Genomic DNA, 7387 nt, shown 5'->3' on the forward strand with positions numbered 1-7387 from the left:
GGCAGGGGTTGGGGCCGTTGAAGGCCAGGAGTGGGGCGGGGCATCCCCGATTCTTCCTTCCCATCAGCCCTGTGGGGCTCTGCATGACCAGCCCCTTCCAGCTCTCTGTCCTCATCCCCTTCCATTCTCCCCTTCCCTCCTCCTGCCCTAGCCACACTGGCCTCCTCTCTGGTTCTCGACATACCAATCACACCCCCATCGTAGGGCCTTTGCGCATCCTGTCCTCCTCCTCCTCCTTCTTCTTTTAAAATATTTTTATTGATTCAGAGAGGAAAGGAGAGGGAGAGAGAGAGATAGAAACATCAATGATGAAAAGGAATCCTCGATCGGCTGCCTCCTACACGCCCCACGCTGGGGATCAAGCCCCCAACCTGGGCATGTGCCCTGACTGGGAATAGAACCATGACCTCCTGGTTCATAGGTTGACACTCAACCACTGAGCCACATCGGCCGGGCTGTCCTTAGCCTGTCTGCATGGCTCAACTGTCTACCTCATTCAGGTCCCTGTACCCCCTGTGAGATGCCTCCTGGGAGCTTCTGTGGTAGGCAGAACAATGGCCCCCAAAGACATCCACACCCCAACCCCTGAAACCTGTGAATGGGCCACCTCCCATGGCAAAGGGGACTTTGCGGGTATGATGAAGGCTCAGGACGTGGAGATGGGAGGATGGCTCTGGATTGTCTGGGTGGCCCCAGCATCTCATGAGGGTTCTTACAGTGGAAGAGGAGGCAGACCAAGGGAGATGTGATACGGAAAACTGATTGGAGAAGCAGAGAGACGAGGACTTGACCCAGAGGTGCTGGCTGTGAAGACAGAGCAAGAGGCCACCAACCAAGAAGCTGGATCAGGTGAGGAAACGCGTTCTCCCAGAACCTCCAGAACACAGCCCTGCCAACACCTGTATCTGAGCTCAGAGAGACTCACTCAGGGCTTCTGACCCCCAAGCTGGGAGGTAAGAACTCTGTTGTATTAAAGCTCGGTGATTTGTTAGAGCAGCGACCGGCAACAAATGCCCCCTTCCCTAGTTTCTGTTTCGTCAGCACGTTCGTCACCGCCTGATAGTCACACTTTACGTAGGGATCGTTGTCTCTTTCCCCCGTTCAAGCAGGGCAGGGGTTTTGTTTTGCCATTGGTATTTCATTCCCGGTTAGAGTTGCCAGATGTATTAAATTGAAATACAGAACACCCAGTCAAATTTGAATTTCAGATAACCAGCGAACACTTTTTTTTTTTTTTTGTATCACATAGTCCCAAATGCTGCAATGATTCATCATTTGTCTGAAATTCAAGCATTTTGAGTGTCTTGTATTTTGTCTGGAAACTCTATCCCCGGTGCCTAAAAAAGTGCTTGGGTTCATTCTAGGATCTCAATAAATATACCTGTTGAAATAAATAAATGAACGGATGAACACTAATTTCTAGCTTAAAAATCCTTTTGGCTTTCAGAATGCCTGCAGTATAATAGCCCATAATAAAAGCAAACACCTTCATAGCCCTTCGTACACACCAGACGCTGGTCTGTGTGCATTGCAATTATTTACTCGCTCAGGTCTTGCGGGAACCCAATGAGGTCATTAGGCCATTTTCCAGATGGGGAAACTGAGGCCCAGGAGGTTGGGTGACTTGCTCAGTCACACAACCAGGAAGTGACAGAGCCAGGCAGTTCAAGACCCTTGGAGAGCCTGGCTCACCGGACATTCTAGCTTTATCTCCGGACACACTCCCTGCACACGGCAGGTTCTTCAAAGGCCCCGGCGCCTCTGCCAGGGGAGCCCTCCCGTCCTCTGGCTGCAGAACTCTCGCTTGCACACCAAAGCCCTGTCCTCGTGTCCCTTTGGTGAGACCATCTCCGACACTCCCAGGAGGATGTGGCCCCCCCATCTCTACTACCCCTCGGCCCCTTGTTGGAAGGCATTTTAAGGACTTGCTGTTGTGTCCTTTTCTCCCCCAGACGGTGACCGCCCTCTGGACAGACATGGGTCACTTTCAGGTCTTTGGCCATCGGACGTAGAACTGAGCCTGGCTCTAGGGAGGTTCCAGGAGCCTTTGAGGATGAACCAATGAGTGATGAGTGAGTGAGTGAGCGAGTGAGTGAGTGAATGAATGGACATCTTTCCCACTCAGGGCCTCAGTTTTAGAGTCTATGAAAGGGGAGAACAATCTCTAACAATCCCCCCCATCTCTTAAAACAAAACACATTGTTTTCCGATTATAAGAATAATACACATTCATTAAAGAAAACATTGGAAAAATAATAAAATTATGAAGAAGAAAATTAAAACCACCCCTAGTCCTGCCACCCAGAACAGTTGTTAACATTTTGGTTTTTAGCCTTCTGGTATTCTCACTCTATGTATAGATTTAATTTCTTCCCTCCCTCCCTCCTTCTCTCCCTCCCTCCCTCCCTCCCCCGCTCCCTTCCTTCTTTTATGATGTTCGGATCATATAGGATATGCAGTTTTGAACCTGCTTTTGAAATGCAACATATAGTATGCATCTCCCCATGTCGTGAATCCTGTTCCTGATGGCAGGGGATGTGCCTGCGCTGACTAGGCATGATGGGGATACAAGTGGGGAGACCCCCCCCCCCAACACCGGCTGGCCCGTTGTGGGGATCCCTCATGGTGGGCTCTTTAGCGTGTTCCTGGATTTCAGTCATGGAGACACTGCCGGGAGCCCCCTGGCATGGATGTCTCAGCCACGTCCCCGATTCCTCCCGTAGGACAAGTTCCGGGGGGCCCAGTGTGGCCTTGTGGGGCTCTGCAGCCCCACTCCCACCAGCAGCCTTGGCCTCCTGGGCTTGGCAGGAAACCGCGGAGATCATTTGACCTCCTTTGAAGAAAAGCCCCATTTACACCCAAGGCCTCCCTGGTTCCATCTTGGCTGAAAATACCCATTTATTCAGCCATTTGTTCACATTATGGTCTCAGGCTCATGGTTTCCGTCTCAGACACTCGGTTCCAGCCTCAGAGAGGACCACAGACTGAGGGTGCTCGTGACCTCAGGCCTGTGTAGTCATCACACTGCTTCATAATTCACCGAGCGCCCCTCGGACCAGGCCCTGCGCCTCCCAGGGTGTCCTCACGGTCACCCTCAGAAGTAGGCGGCCTCATCTTGCGGACGGGACACTGAGGGTCTGAGAACTTAGCGGCTTGGCTGAGGTCACGGAGCAGGGAAGCAGGGCCTTGGGACCCCCCCCAGGCTGGGCTGACTCGGCGAGCGGCTGACACTCCCGCCCTCCCAGGGCTGCGCCTGCTCAGACCACTGATTCTGCCCATGGAGATCACTGAGCTGTGGGCCTTGACATCTGGGGGTGCAGCGACCCTGCCCCATTACATCTGCTACCCAAGGGGGACACAGTTCCAGCATCACCGGGCAGCAAGGACTGAGCTTGGTCCTAAAAGCTGTCCCCTGTCCCAACTCCACATGTATCATGGGAGGTCACTGTGCCTCATCTTCTCCATCTGTAAAATGGGAGCTCAGGGACTCTTGCGGCTTGAGCAGAGCGGTGGTGACGCTAAGCGCTGAGTCAAAGGGGGAGGAACTCTGTCAGACGGCCACCTCACCACAGGCAGCCAAGCCTGGTCTTTGGGGGGTTGGAGTGGGCAAGTGTCAGACCCAGGCTAGGCTGGGAGGACCTGACAACCCCAGATGGAGCCCGCCCCCCCGCCCAGCCTCCCCAGATGGGAAGCTATTTTTTAACTGGCCCCACAGGAAGGAGAGGCCAGAAATTAGTTCAAGGGGTTAACCCAGGCCCCTGGGGACCCTCCCTATTTGCATCCTCTTCCCCTGCCAGCCAGGGAGCTGTGGGCCTTCGCCCGGAGCCCCTCGGAGCCTTCTGGAGCTCCCAGGACACCAGCCTGTTGGAGCTGGAAGGTCCCGGGTTGGCCCAAGTGTGATGGGTGAGGAAACTGAAGCCCACAGAGGGCTGGCCAGGCCTGCCTTCCCCACTGCCGTCTCTGCTGCGCGCTCCCACAGGGCCAGGTCACATCCTTCTCCCAGCCTCAGTTTCCCCACCTGAGGCCTCTCCCAGACAGGAAACCTCCCGGGGCAGGGCCTCCACAGTCCCGTCGGTTCTGGGTCTCCTCCAGCAGCATCAGCCCAGTGGACAGGGGCCCGTGGACAGTGACTGGGGACCCCCAGGAAGAAGAGGCACTTCCTGAGCAGAGAAGCGGGGACCAGCCTGGGCAGGGAAAGCAGCTTCAGCCTGCGGCCTCCCTCAGACCACACCACCAGGTGTCCCTGGGTCCCCACAGGCAGGGGTTCCTGAAAAGTTGGTTGTCTGTCGCCGTGGGTGCGGCCTCGGATGTGTGTTATCCTGTGTGAGGGTGTGTGCTCTCAAGCGGGGAGGGGTGGGTGAGCATGGGGGGTTGGTGGGCACAAGGTGAGGGCGGGACCAGACTTTGGTTGCTAAGCTGGCGACAGAGGCCCCATCACACCCATGGTTCCTACCCAGAACCTCTCTGCTGGTGCTGGTCTAGCCTGGAGGTGGGATGCAGAGCAGGGAGGGGTGTATGCAGGGGAGAGGCATGTGTGGGAGAGGGGTGCGTGCAGGGGAGGGGCATATGTGAGAGAGGGGTGCGTGCAGGGGAGAGGCATGTGTGGGAGAGGGGTGTATGCAGGGGAGAGGCATGTGTGGGAGAGGGGTGTGTGCAGGAGAGGGGCATGTGTGGGAGAGGGGTGTATGCAGGGGAGAGACATGTGTGGGAGAGGGGTGTATGCAGGGGAGAGGCATGTGTGGGAGAGGGGTGTATGCAGGGGAGAGGCATGTGTGGGAGAGGGGTGTATGCAGGGGAGAGACATGTGTGGGAGAGGGGTGTATGCAGGGGAGAGGCATGTGTGGGAGAGGGGTGTATGCAGGGGAGAGACATGTGTGGGAGAGGGGTGTGTGCAGGAGAGGGGCATGTGTGGGAGAGGGGTGTGTGCAGGAGAGGGGCATGTGTGGGAGAGGGGTGAGTGCAGGGGAGAGACATGTGTGGGAGAGGGGTGTATGCAGGGGAGAGGCATGTGTGGGAGAGGGGTGCGTGCAGGGGAGAGGCATGTGTGGGAGAGGGGTGCGTGCAGGGGAGGGGCATGTGTGGGAGAGGGGTGCGTGCAGGGGAGAGGCATGTGTGGGAGAGGGGTGTATGCAGGGGAGAGGCATGTGTGGGAGAGGGGTGCATGCAGGGGAGAGGCATGTGTGGGAGAGGGGTGCGTGCAGGGGAGGGGCATGTGTGGGAAAGGGGTGCGTGCAGGGGAGAGGCATGTGTGGGAGAGGGGTGCGTGCAGGGGAGAGGCATGTGTGGGAGAGGGGTGCGTGCAGGGGAGAGACATGTGTGGGAGAGGGGTGCGTGCAGGGGAGAGGCATGTGTGGGAGAGGGGTGCGTGCAGGGGAGAGGCATGTGTGGGAGAGGGGTGCGTGCAGGGGAGAGGCATGTGTGGGAGAGGGGTGCGTGCAGGGGAGAGGCATGTGTGGGAGAGGGATGCGTGCAGGGGAGAGGCATGTGTGGGAGAGGGGTGCGTGCAGGGGAGGGGCATGTGTGGGAGAGGGGTGCGTGCAGGGGAGAGGCAGTGAGTGAGAGAGGGGTGTATGCAGGGGAGAGGCATGTGTGGGGAGAGGGGTGCGTGCAGGGAGAGGGCATGTGTGGGAGAGGGGTGCATGCAGGGGAGAGGCATGTGTGGGAGAGGGGTGCGTGCAGGGGAGAGGCATGTGTGGGAGAGGGGTGCGTGCAGGGGAGAGCCATGAGTGCGAGAGGGGTGCGTGCAGGGGAGAGGCATGTGTGGGAGAGGGGTGCGTGCAGGGGAGAGGCATGTGTGGGAGAGGGGTGCGTGCAGGGGAGAGACATGTGTGGGAGAGGGGTGCGTGCAGGGGAAGGGTGCATGTTGGGAGGGCACAGAATCCAAATGCTGTGAGGGCTTCTAGAAAACTGGAACCCCAGTGAATGCTTGAGGGGAACTGACTTGCCTCCTTTCATTTATTGTCTATTTAAAACAATGCTGGTAATAAATAACATTAATTGAAACACACACACACACACACACACACACACACACACACACATGCCCGTGTGATACAAGTAATACGAGCACAATGAAAAAACCTTGGAAAACACAGAAAAACACTTAAAAAACGTTGAAGCCTGAAATCTTAGAGCCAGAGTGAGTATGTTTGAAGGGGTCGGGGGTGTTCAGGGCCTTAGTAGAATCACACTTATTCTCTCATACTGAGCATTTCACATGGGCTGCCGGCGGAGCTAAGCACTTTCAATATTGCCCTACTTACTTCTCCCCATTGTACAGATGAGTAAACTGAGTGGAAGGGAGGGGCAAGATATCCCTCGGGGAGTAAGTGGCAGAGCCAAGATTTGAACTCAGGTCTGGCTAATTGGAAGGTAAGCTAGCTGTTCTCAGGGCCCAGGCCTTGGATCTCTGGGCAAATGTGTTCCCTCATTCTTCCTCCTGCAGTATTTGCCAAGCACTCCTATGCGTCAGATCTGGCTCAGCCCTGGGTACTCAGCCGTGAACAAGACAGACACAGCCCCAGTCTCAGCCCCCAAATGGCCACAGACCGAGCCCCACCCTTGACCACAGCTTGATTCCAAATCCAGGTTGTGGCTGACTGAGCTATGGTCCCCCCCTCCCCCATTCAGCAGAGACCTCTATGAGCTTGTCATGGGCCACGATGTGTCTAAAAGCCAAGGTCAGGTGATCCACCTCACCAGGTCCATGGTACACATGGACAGGGAGACCATTCCCCCACCCCCTCAGGCCCATTACTCTGGGCCCAGACTCCCGGGTAGGGGCTGAGCTGGGCCTGCCCCAGGCCACCGACCAGGGCGGGCATAGAAGCTCAGCTCCCCTCTCACATTTGGCCAAATGCACCTCTGCGTGGGCGGCCTGGGGAGCATGAACGGGTGCACACCCCGAGCAGCCCCAGGCAGCATTGCTGAGCTCAGGGCAGCCACTGGGGGGCTTCCCTGTCCCCAAGGCCTCAACCTGGGTCTCCTCTTCCTGACCAAGTCCCTGAGACCCCAGGACACCGGGGAGCTGAGCCTCCTTCACTCACTTGGAAAAAAGCAGCGGGGCGGGTCTGGTGGGGACTCCTTTCCCACCTGCACCGTGTCTTTGGGGCCCTGCATGTGCTCCCCCATCCTCAGTCAAGACCAGCTGCCTAGTTGGCGGCACCCAGTGCAAAATGAAAATATGGGGCCTCTGACCAAAAGGAAGGAAACAAGCCTTTTGCGTTCTCCCGCCGTCCCCAGGCCTGCCTCCGTGTTCTGTGTGCCGCACTTCCCTGGAGCTGGGATACTTGTGGAGAGAGTGCAGACCCTCACAGACACCTGGGTCCCCGCCCCAAACGGGGGCAGATGGGTCCCAAGCCCCTGTCTTCCCCAAACCCGCACTCAC

Source organism: Eptesicus fuscus, chromosome 9 (assembly GCF_027574615.1).
Source record: "Eptesicus fuscus isolate TK198812 chromosome 9, DD_ASM_mEF_20220401, whole genome shotgun sequence".
In the NCBI taxonomy this organism is placed as follows: domain Eukaryota; kingdom Metazoa; phylum Chordata; class Mammalia; order Chiroptera; family Vespertilionidae; genus Eptesicus; species Eptesicus fuscus.